Source organism: Phoxinus phoxinus (genome assembly GCF_949152265.1).
Source record: "Phoxinus phoxinus genome assembly, chromosome: 3".
NCBI classification, from domain to species: Eukaryota; Metazoa; Chordata; class Actinopteri; order Cypriniformes; family Leuciscidae; genus Phoxinus; species Phoxinus phoxinus.
This window is the reverse complement of record NC_136878.1, coordinates 40,395,465-40,405,308: the sequence shown is the minus strand read 5'-3', so window position 1 is coordinate 40,405,308 and position 9,844 is coordinate 40,395,465.

The following is a 9,844-nucleotide window of genomic DNA, read 5'->3' as shown; positions in this document are numbered from 1 at the left end:
GGTGCTGTCATTATTACCGTTTCATCTTCGCGCAGACAGAAACTCAATGGACAGCATTGGCACGAAGGACAGAGACACTTAAAGACACAAACCCACACTTTCTCACCTGTGCATGCCGACTGGATATACAGTGCTTGTACATGACTGAATACTTATGTGAAATCTTAGATGCATCATGTATGCAGATCAAAGCCTGCCACGTTGGAGTTTTGAATTGGGCTCATTTTAGTCTGGGGTGAAGGCCACCAATCACTACTGTCAATTTATACTAACCGCTGATCACAACTGTTATCCATCACTGTCATTGTAAAGATCCCAGTCTCTTACTTTTTTACCCATTAAAGTAGAGGAACAAGTGAATGCCTGTGTTTGGAATACAGAATCCGGCCCATTTTCCAAATGCCAGAGATCGATAGGCAATTTGATGGATGGCTTCAGGAATAGGAAGATCCCGCCATGAGAGCCCTTAGCTCAATCTAACAGGACTTGTGTAAATCAGGTTAACAGCAACCTGAGGCAAGAAGACACGCGAGTAGACAGAACATTCCTGTCTGTAGCCGGAGGATATTTGTGTTAGTATACAAATGACAACAACTCTTGTTAATTCTCTGTGTGATTTTCGGTAAAATCCTGTTCATTGCACCAAAGCCTTCAAATCAAACAGCATATATCAATAAACAACATATATATTAATGCAGCAGCATGCATGTGCATTGAATTTAGAGTGATGACGGGGAGTAAGAGGCACATAACATACTCGTCGTATATCTAAGGAACTTTTACACCGACAGTGGTTTGACCCAAAGTGATGCATTTTCATCAAGGGTTGCTGATTTCTGGCGACATGCTAACAGACACTCCTGGTGATGTGACAAATGTGAGCTTTACTATATGCAAATAAGCAGCTGTGGTCAAATGCGGATACACATTTTAAACAGCATTCGACAACTTCCAGTGTTTTTTAATGTAAAAAAAAATACAAATATATCTGTGTGAACCAAAGAAATCGTATTCATCAGTGTCAACATTGATTGGCCGATGGCACCACCACAAGAACACTCACAGTCTAAAGATAATTTTCTTTTTTTCTTATAAATGAAGGCTGCACTACAAATAGGCCTACAGTATTTGATCAAAAACAGTAATATTGTAAAATAGTAATGCATTTAAAGTAAGTTTTTATCTTTTTGAAGACATTTTAAAATGCAATTTACTCTTGTGACGGCAAAGCTTAATTTTCAGCATTATTACTCCAGTCTTCAGTGTCACATGATCCTTCAGAAATCATTCTAATATGCTAATTTGCTGCTTATAAGAAACATTTCTTATTATTATCAACGCTGAAAATATTGTAATTTTTTAATTGCCGTTTACGAGTTTAATTACTTTGAAAAATAGAAAGTTCAAAATACATATAAATATAAATATTTGAAATATAAATCTTTTAGAACATTATAAACGTATTTACTGTCATTTTTTAAATCAATTTAATGAATCCTGCTCATTTTTTTTCAGTGGAACAAATTCAAAAATCTTGAAGATTGCAAGAAGTCTACAAGAAAAATCAGGACAATTGGAGTTCAAATGTACACATTTACACAATGGAGGAGTTAACAATAAATTTATGATTTGTATCTTCCTTGTTTTCATACAATAAAATGCTGTAAAGAATGATTACTATTCATTGTACTAAGTTTGCCAGGTTTGGTTAGTTAGGCTATAAAAAATGAAATGAAATTAGAAAATATGTATTTAACTATTACTCTGGAATTTATTAGTTTGTTAAAAGTGGGCCTTACATGCCAGAAAAGGAAATACATGGTTGGATGAGTTGAAACAGTAAAGTCAGTTCAGAGATGTAGCAAATTATTGCACTTTGACAGGGCCGGATTAAGAGTTCAGAGGCCCCTGGGCACAATGACTTGTAGGACCCCCCCCACTCCCCCCCCTCTTAACTTAATATACAAATGAAATAAACATTTATTTTTTCAGCTACAGTATGTGTATTTAACAGCATTGAAGAAAGTCATTAAATTATATGAAATATGAAAATAAAACACAACATAGACTTCACTGTATAAATTGTACATTGATTCTTATTAAAGCTACTATTAAAGTTCTCAGTCAAGAGCGAGGGATTTGCTCTTTGTATTTTGTTGTTTTGTTAACAGGGAAATTTTTAATTGTCATAATTTAGCCTACTCTCTCAAGCCGTTTCAAACCCAAATAAGTCTCCCTCTTCTGTTGAAAATAAAAGTTATTTGGAAGAATGTGGGTAACCAAACAGTTGATGTACCCCAGTGACTTCCATAATAGTTTTTTTCCTACTATGGTCAATGGGGACCAGCAACCGCCCGGTTAGCCACACTCCTCAAAATATCTTCTTTTGTGTTCAGCACAAGAAAGAAATTAACACATGTATGGAACAACATTAGAGTGAGTAAATAATGACATCATTTTTATTTTTGGGTAACTATCCCTTTAAGGACAAGCGGCAGCATGTTTACTATTAGGACTACTGTCACTTTAAGATCTGCCCGCGATGAGTCTAATATACACGCATTTGACAAGCAGATTTTCTTTCTTATTTTTTTTCTACTGTTCTTTCACTTTAGACATAAGTTAACCAACTTTGTTTATGTAAACCTTGTGTGTATTTGACAGTATTAGTGCAATAAGACTCGAAAGATAACTTATCCAGTAATCAGGCGCTGTTAGACAGGCTTTTAGTGCATGTGCGCGTCGGCGGGTGTAACGTTATTGCGCTCAGAAAAGCGCCCATTAGAACAGCACATCAGCAGCGAATGACATGTTTAACCGGCAAGGCTTTAAAGCACATGCAAATAATTAATTTTTATGAACTACAGTGTCCCGTTCCTCTGCATTTGATGTGGATATACGTCGCGCTGTACAGTATGTTGAGACGGAGGCGCCAGAACTGCAAACTGATAGAATGCACGATCCTACGATATTTCTTCAAAAGCAGATCGTGGAGACATTTTAATCATAATATTTGACGGTGCCCAGGGCCCCTTAGATGTCCTGGGCCCCTGGGCAATTGCCCAGTTGCCCTAATGGTTAATCCGGCCCTGCACTTTGATGAAAAATTACAAAGAGGAAATTGTTTTGCAATGATTTTTCACCACACAATATGACCACAAGTAAATATGGTCATTTTTTATTTCATGTTGACTTTTCAGCCACAGCATAAGTCTTCAGGTCAGCCGTTCTAAAAAATCCTTGAATGTGAGTTAATTAAGGGCTCACAACAAAAAAAAGAGAGAGAGAAAAAAAGGGCATGTTACAATGTAAGAACATCAGCACTCTTAGACATCAAAAGTCCCCGAGCTACATTCTGCACATCTCACAATTAATTACATGTCATCTCATCAAACTTTGAGAGACAATGGAGCCCGCATTCATTAGCTGACGATGATGAACTAATAGCGGCGGGACTGCGAGAGAGAAAGTGAGTTTCCATAGTCCCACACCAGGGCCAAGGCCACTGCGAAATGTGCAATTAGGCCGTGGGAATTGTGAACACACTGTGTGTGTGATCAGCCGTTTGGGCGAGTGGAGTGCCAACACCTCCAGATGAAACGTGACACACTGATTAATGGAGACTGCCACTGCGCTCGTGAGATAGATGGGCCGGAGTTAGGTTTGACTTCACATGCCACAGATTAATGCTCATCCTACTCTGGGATCTCAGTTTAATGCATCAAGTTAGGCAAGCTCTTCTAAACACATGGATTGACAAATTAATATTTCACCAGAACAAATAATGCTGCAGCATGTTGATCTATGTTTGTCTCCCTGTTATAGAAAGTGTCCTTTTACGCAATCTTTGCTGTCTAGTCATGATCAAAGATATAAAGAAAGACTATCCATCTGATATAACTAGACTATCAGTTTAACACGTTATAGAGATCAAACGTCCTCCAAAGGCTTGTTTAAAAAAAAAATCTGTATGATTTTTTTTTACACTTTTATTCAGCAAGCAAGCGGTAAATTGGTCAAAAATAAGATCAAAGACATTTATAGTTTTACAAAACTTTTCTATTTCAAATAAATGTTGTTGTTTTTTAACTTTATGTTCAACAAAAAAATCACGATAAACAACTATACTCTTTCCACAGTCCTTTAAGCAACACAACCATTTCCATGTAATAATTATATGAGAAAAGGAAATGTTTCTTGAGCACCTAATCAGCATATTAGAATTATTTCTGAAGGATCATGTGACACTGAAGGGGCTGCTGGAAATTCAGCTTTGCATGCTTTATATAAAAAAATATATATATTGATTTTGAATAAAATCTCACAATATTACTGTTTTTAATGTGTTTTTGATCAAATAAATGCAGCCTTGGCCTTCCAGCAGAAGGCTCTTCCTTCAAAAACTGAACTGGCAATTGATAGTGAGTGGTGATCCTTGCTGGACTGAAATTTATTCATAATATTTTGCTGAGTATTTCGTTGTGGTTGTCATACAGTATGGCGGAAAGTGGCAATTTCAAATGTAGCCTATTGCTTTTCCACTGCTTGCTACCCATTCTTGTGAAACTATATGCAACAAATTGAGCTACTTTAATTCATTAAACAAAAAAACTCTATTAAGGCAGATTAGAACCGCAAACCCTTTGTATACAGCGCAAACACACCAACACGTTAAGCTTTGTTAGTCACCAATTGCTGATCTGTGCATTACAAATCCCAGTGGCAGACGAGATAAACAAATAAAAAGTCGTAAAATTGGTCAGCAAGAATGATTCCTCCCTCAAATTTCTGTGTAATTGGATGTACTGTAATTCAAGTTGAATTCAGTAGTTCTCTAGCTAGCTGTAGGCTATAACTGTTTGTTTGTGTGTGTGTGTGTGTGTGTGTGTGTGTGTGTGTGTGTGTGTGTGTGTGTGTGTGTGTGTGTGTGTGTGTGTGTGTGTGTGTGTGTGTGTGTGTGTGTGTGTGTGTGTGTGTGTGTGTGTGTGTGTGTGTGTGTGTGTGTGTGTGTGTGTGTGTGTGCGTGCAACATTACCGACACCAGATCGAAGCTCTTTTCAGCACTATTTTTTTCCAAGGGGGTAATCCATCCGCTGGAAACTGAAGCCTCCGCGGGAGCCGCCATTGTAGCAGAACTTCACCTGCTGTTAGCATTCCATTGACTCCCATTCATTTTTGCGTCACTTTGACAGCGAATAACTTTACATCTGAGGCGTCCAAAGACTCCATTTGTCCATTATTTATTTCTAAAGAAACTCGACAATGTATAAAAGGCTCCATTACCTTGTACCTTACGTTATGGCCCCGTAGAAGCCGTTTTTGAAAAAATAGGCTAACGATTGCGTCATAACTCACGCGACTCTCTGTCGCACTGTAGAGAAATTACCGTATAGACCGGTGGAGAAGCTCGCAAGCAATCGGGGGGACGTGGAGGCATTAAGTCCGATAAAGTCAAGGGAGAAGCCCATAGAGAGAGATAAAGTTGATCCTGCTGCTAGCTCATGGACAGCTAATACTCACGCTCTCCGTCTCTGCGAGATTCGGAAGGGAATGATTCAGTTTTCTCTGCACAGCTACTAGAAGACTGACAGCTGTCAGACAGGTTGCTCACGTGTTCAAGCTCAGTTTGAGCCTGTGCAGTTCGCCTGGCGATCAGGAAGTGAGTGCTTCAAATGGGCTTCACTTTTCTCCGTTGAAGTCTATGGGGTCGCTGTGTCCATCTTATATACTGTCTATGATTTTTTCACTGCTTGTCTTTAGTAAATCACGACAGTATTTTTTTTAGTAATCTTTGCATAGCCAAACAACAAACAACACTATGCTAACACTACAAGTATCTAGAGAGGCGGCCGGCAGCCAATGAGCGTTGGGATTCTCTCCATACAATGTGATGTGGGTCATGTGATTTGACCATTACGAGTGTATATTCAGATGCCTAAACACAATTTACTTCTTTAAAAAGTGATAAATTAGCACTATGCATCTTTAAAGTGGTTTAAATCACTTTTGAACATCTCTAATTTTAGAGGCACTGTTTACATTTCTGTTCGGACTTAGAAATCAGCAAATACAGCTCTACAGCAGACAAGATTATCACATTTATTTGCTAATTGAAGCTAATAAATATTTATGAGCCAGCCATTTGCCATGTCATGATGTTACAACCAACACTTCAGTGTGCTACCTAATTTTAAAATAAAATTGACACCCATGGTCACCAGTAAACCAAACGAGATTTAGCTTTACAGTCTTTATTTCCATGCAAAATTGTAATATGAAGGTAAACCTTGAGAACATCTTAATAAGAATACGAATAATTCTTTCATTTCTTCCAGAAACTTCAGCAAGAGCCCATTTTAGGAGAAGATGCGCCTGTGGGCATGCGGCGGCGGGACACACTTCAGTGGAGGAAATTCATCACAGCACCCTTCGCTCCTTGTTTTAATTACACACAACAAACAGCATAGATGTTTCCTAATAAGATGGAGTCAGAGAGGGTCTCATTACCAGTTATGAAGGAGAAAGTGGGAGCGCTTTCATAAGCAAAAGAGAGGATTTCTCATGCATACAGAGGAAGCGAGTACAATAAAGAGTAAATCAGTACCAAAATGAGTTGGCTTGAGAGGTGTGTTTTCTGAATATTTGTTCAGTGTGCAGCGGTAATACATTTTTTGGATGTCTCAGAGTATTGGTTCATCTACATCATATATTTGTGTGATTCAAAGGCCATGCAATGCCAATGAAACGTCTTTAGACCCCTAAAGGCATAATTCATCCAAAAAATGTAATATTGAGCTCCTCTCCTTTCTTTTTTTCTAGAAGATATTGGTAAAAAAAAGAAAAAAAAGAAGTATCCTGAAGAGCTGTTTTTAATCCATACATGAATGTCAATAAGGGACAGTGCTGTTTTGGACCCCGTTGACTTTCAATATATGGACACAAACAGTTCTTCATATCTTGCGTTCACATATTCCATTAACATTTGCTAACAAGGAAATATTCCCCAAAAAAAGGAATAGTTCCATTCAAAGTGAAAATTCTGTCATCATTTACTCAACCTCAAGTTGTTTCAAACCTGTATGAATATCTTTTTTTCTGCTGAACACAAAGGAATATATTTTGTAGAATATTGTTAACCAGACAGTTGATGGGCTCCATTGGGGTCAATACTATTCAATACTATGGACACTACTACTTCAATGGAAGTCAATGGGGTCCATCAACTGTTTGGTAACCGACATTCTTAAAAATATATATTTTTTATGTTCACTGCTCAGCAGAAGAAATAAATTCATACAGGTTTGGAACAACTTGATGGTAAGTAAATGATGAGAGAATTTTAATTTTGAAGTGAACTAATCCTTTAATGTGACTTAAGTTTCCAAATACACAAAGATTAAATGCATTCTGCCATATAATTTCTATAAGATGCTATAATTGTCACGCAGTAACAGTATCTTGCCCAGGTTTGGATATTGTGGCCCAGTAGTAGCTAACAAGGACTCAAGATTTCAAAGGAGTTGCATTGTGATCTGAATAAACACTTGAAACACAGGAGAACAAGTGTGTTCGCTGTGCATCAGCATTATAATCTGGTTTGATCTTCACATTTGCATTAAGCATCTTCTTACAACATTACCACTTACCAGCGATAGAGTATTCTTACCTACAATCAAAGGCCTCTTATTTATCAGGCATGTTTTTCAAAGTCAGTTCATTTTTGGGCGTTTACATAGTCAAATGAAACCCTTGGCAAGTTTGCAGCTGCTGTGGGCACACATCCGTTATTCAAAAGCAGAGAAAATAAGACGCACACACACCTGATCTGCTGAGCAACCAACACGAGTGTGACAGTTTTCAGCTTTAATTTCATGAGGGAAGAACAGAATCTCACTCTGCAGGTGAAAAGCATTTGTCTCTATAAAGCAGAAGAACGGCAGCTCTGATGCAGATCACGTGGAGCAACACTGTCCTCTACTGACTGAACGATACACTCCAGCTGGGAGGATTCGTCCACATTCAGCTATTACTGACGTGAAAATCAGGGACAAATATGAGATAATGTGGTGAAAGCTTGACTGTTTGTCAAGAACGTGTCAAGGTCATGTTTCTTCTCCAAATCTAAGGTATATTTTATGTGTAGCCTATTATAGCCTACGCTACCGTTCAAAAGTGTGAGGTCAGTAAAATATATATTTGAAAGAAGTCTCATGCTCACCAAGCCTGCTTTTATTTAGTCAAAAATACATTGGGAATACTGTGATAATAGTAATATTTCATAATAATAATAATGTAATATAATTCAATATATGAAGAGGTTAAAAGTAACGTTAACACTTTACAATAAGCTTCATTAGTTAACTACCGCAGTTAACCTGAACTAAGAATGAACAATACTTCTAAAGCATTTATTAATCTTTGTTAATATTTCAACATTTACTAATACATTATCAAAATCAAAGTTTGTATTTGTTCATATTAGTTAATGCACTGTGAACTAACATGAACAAAAAATGAATAGCTGTATTTTTATTAACTAACATAAACAAAGATGAATAAATACTGTATTGCTCATTGTTAGTTCATGTTAGTTAATACATTAACTAATGTTAACTAATGAATCTTATTGTAGTGTTACCAAAATAACTTTCTAATTGAATATATTTTAAAGTGTAATTTATTCCTGTGATGCAAAGCTGAATTTTCAGCATCATTCCTCCAGTCTTCAGTCACATGATCCTTCAGGAATCATTCGAATGCTGATTTTCTTATCAAGAAATCTTTCTGAATATTATGAATGCTGTAAAACAATATTTTTGTAGAAAGCATTATACATTTATTTTCAGGATTCTTTGAGGTATAGAAAGTTTGAAAGAGCTGCATTTATTTAAATTAGAAATCGTTTATAACACTATAAATGTCATTATTGTAATTTCTGATAAATGTAATTTCTATCCATCTATTAAAAGGAATAATGGGCATTTTAAAAAAAAGTTACATTTAAAAGTATAATTTTTGGATGCACTACTACAGCAATGAGAATTTGGAGTGAAAAATGAACTTAATTAAAATTATGTCTCAATACCAAAATCTGACATATATGATTTGTGTTTGTGTGTGTTATACGAGCTTTTCTTGAGATTACTGGATTTAATTTTGTATTTTGTTGCAAACCGAAAGCCTGAGTTTGCCTGGAAGAATTCAGTGTTTTAAAGCAGTGTTCTCATTAACAAGTAACAGAAACCAAAAAGTGTTGTTATATGGAGTAATGTTTATTGCTGATTAGAAGTTGAATATATATTTATATATACACTTGCATACATTGTAAAACCAAAAAAATCCCATACTGTGGAGTAAGAGATGATGAATGCAGTGGTAATGAACTGTAACTTAATCAAACACTGCTGATTGTCTCTGTGGCACCATCTAATACTGCAACCCAATCATAATGCTGTGGGATTGCATTTCTACACCTATTTTCAGGATCTGGACTAGAATTAAATAAGCAATGACATTTAAAAAAAAAAGCATTACATAGTGTTGCTGAGCTTTTAAAAGTCTTGCATTTTTAAATAGCTAAAATGTATGCATATTCTAAAGAATAAAAATGGTTCATTGCAATAGAAACCTATAGATGCTTAATTCCACCACTAAATTAAAAAAAGGTAATCGGTAATTTTGACTTTTTAATCTCACAATTTAGACTTTTTTCCTCGCAATTGCTAGTTTACAGCTCGCATTTGACCTTTTCCCCTCAGAATTCCGTGATAGCAACTCGCAATTCTGAAAAATAGTCAGAATTGTGAGATAGAAACTCGCAATTGCGCAACTACAGAATTCTGCA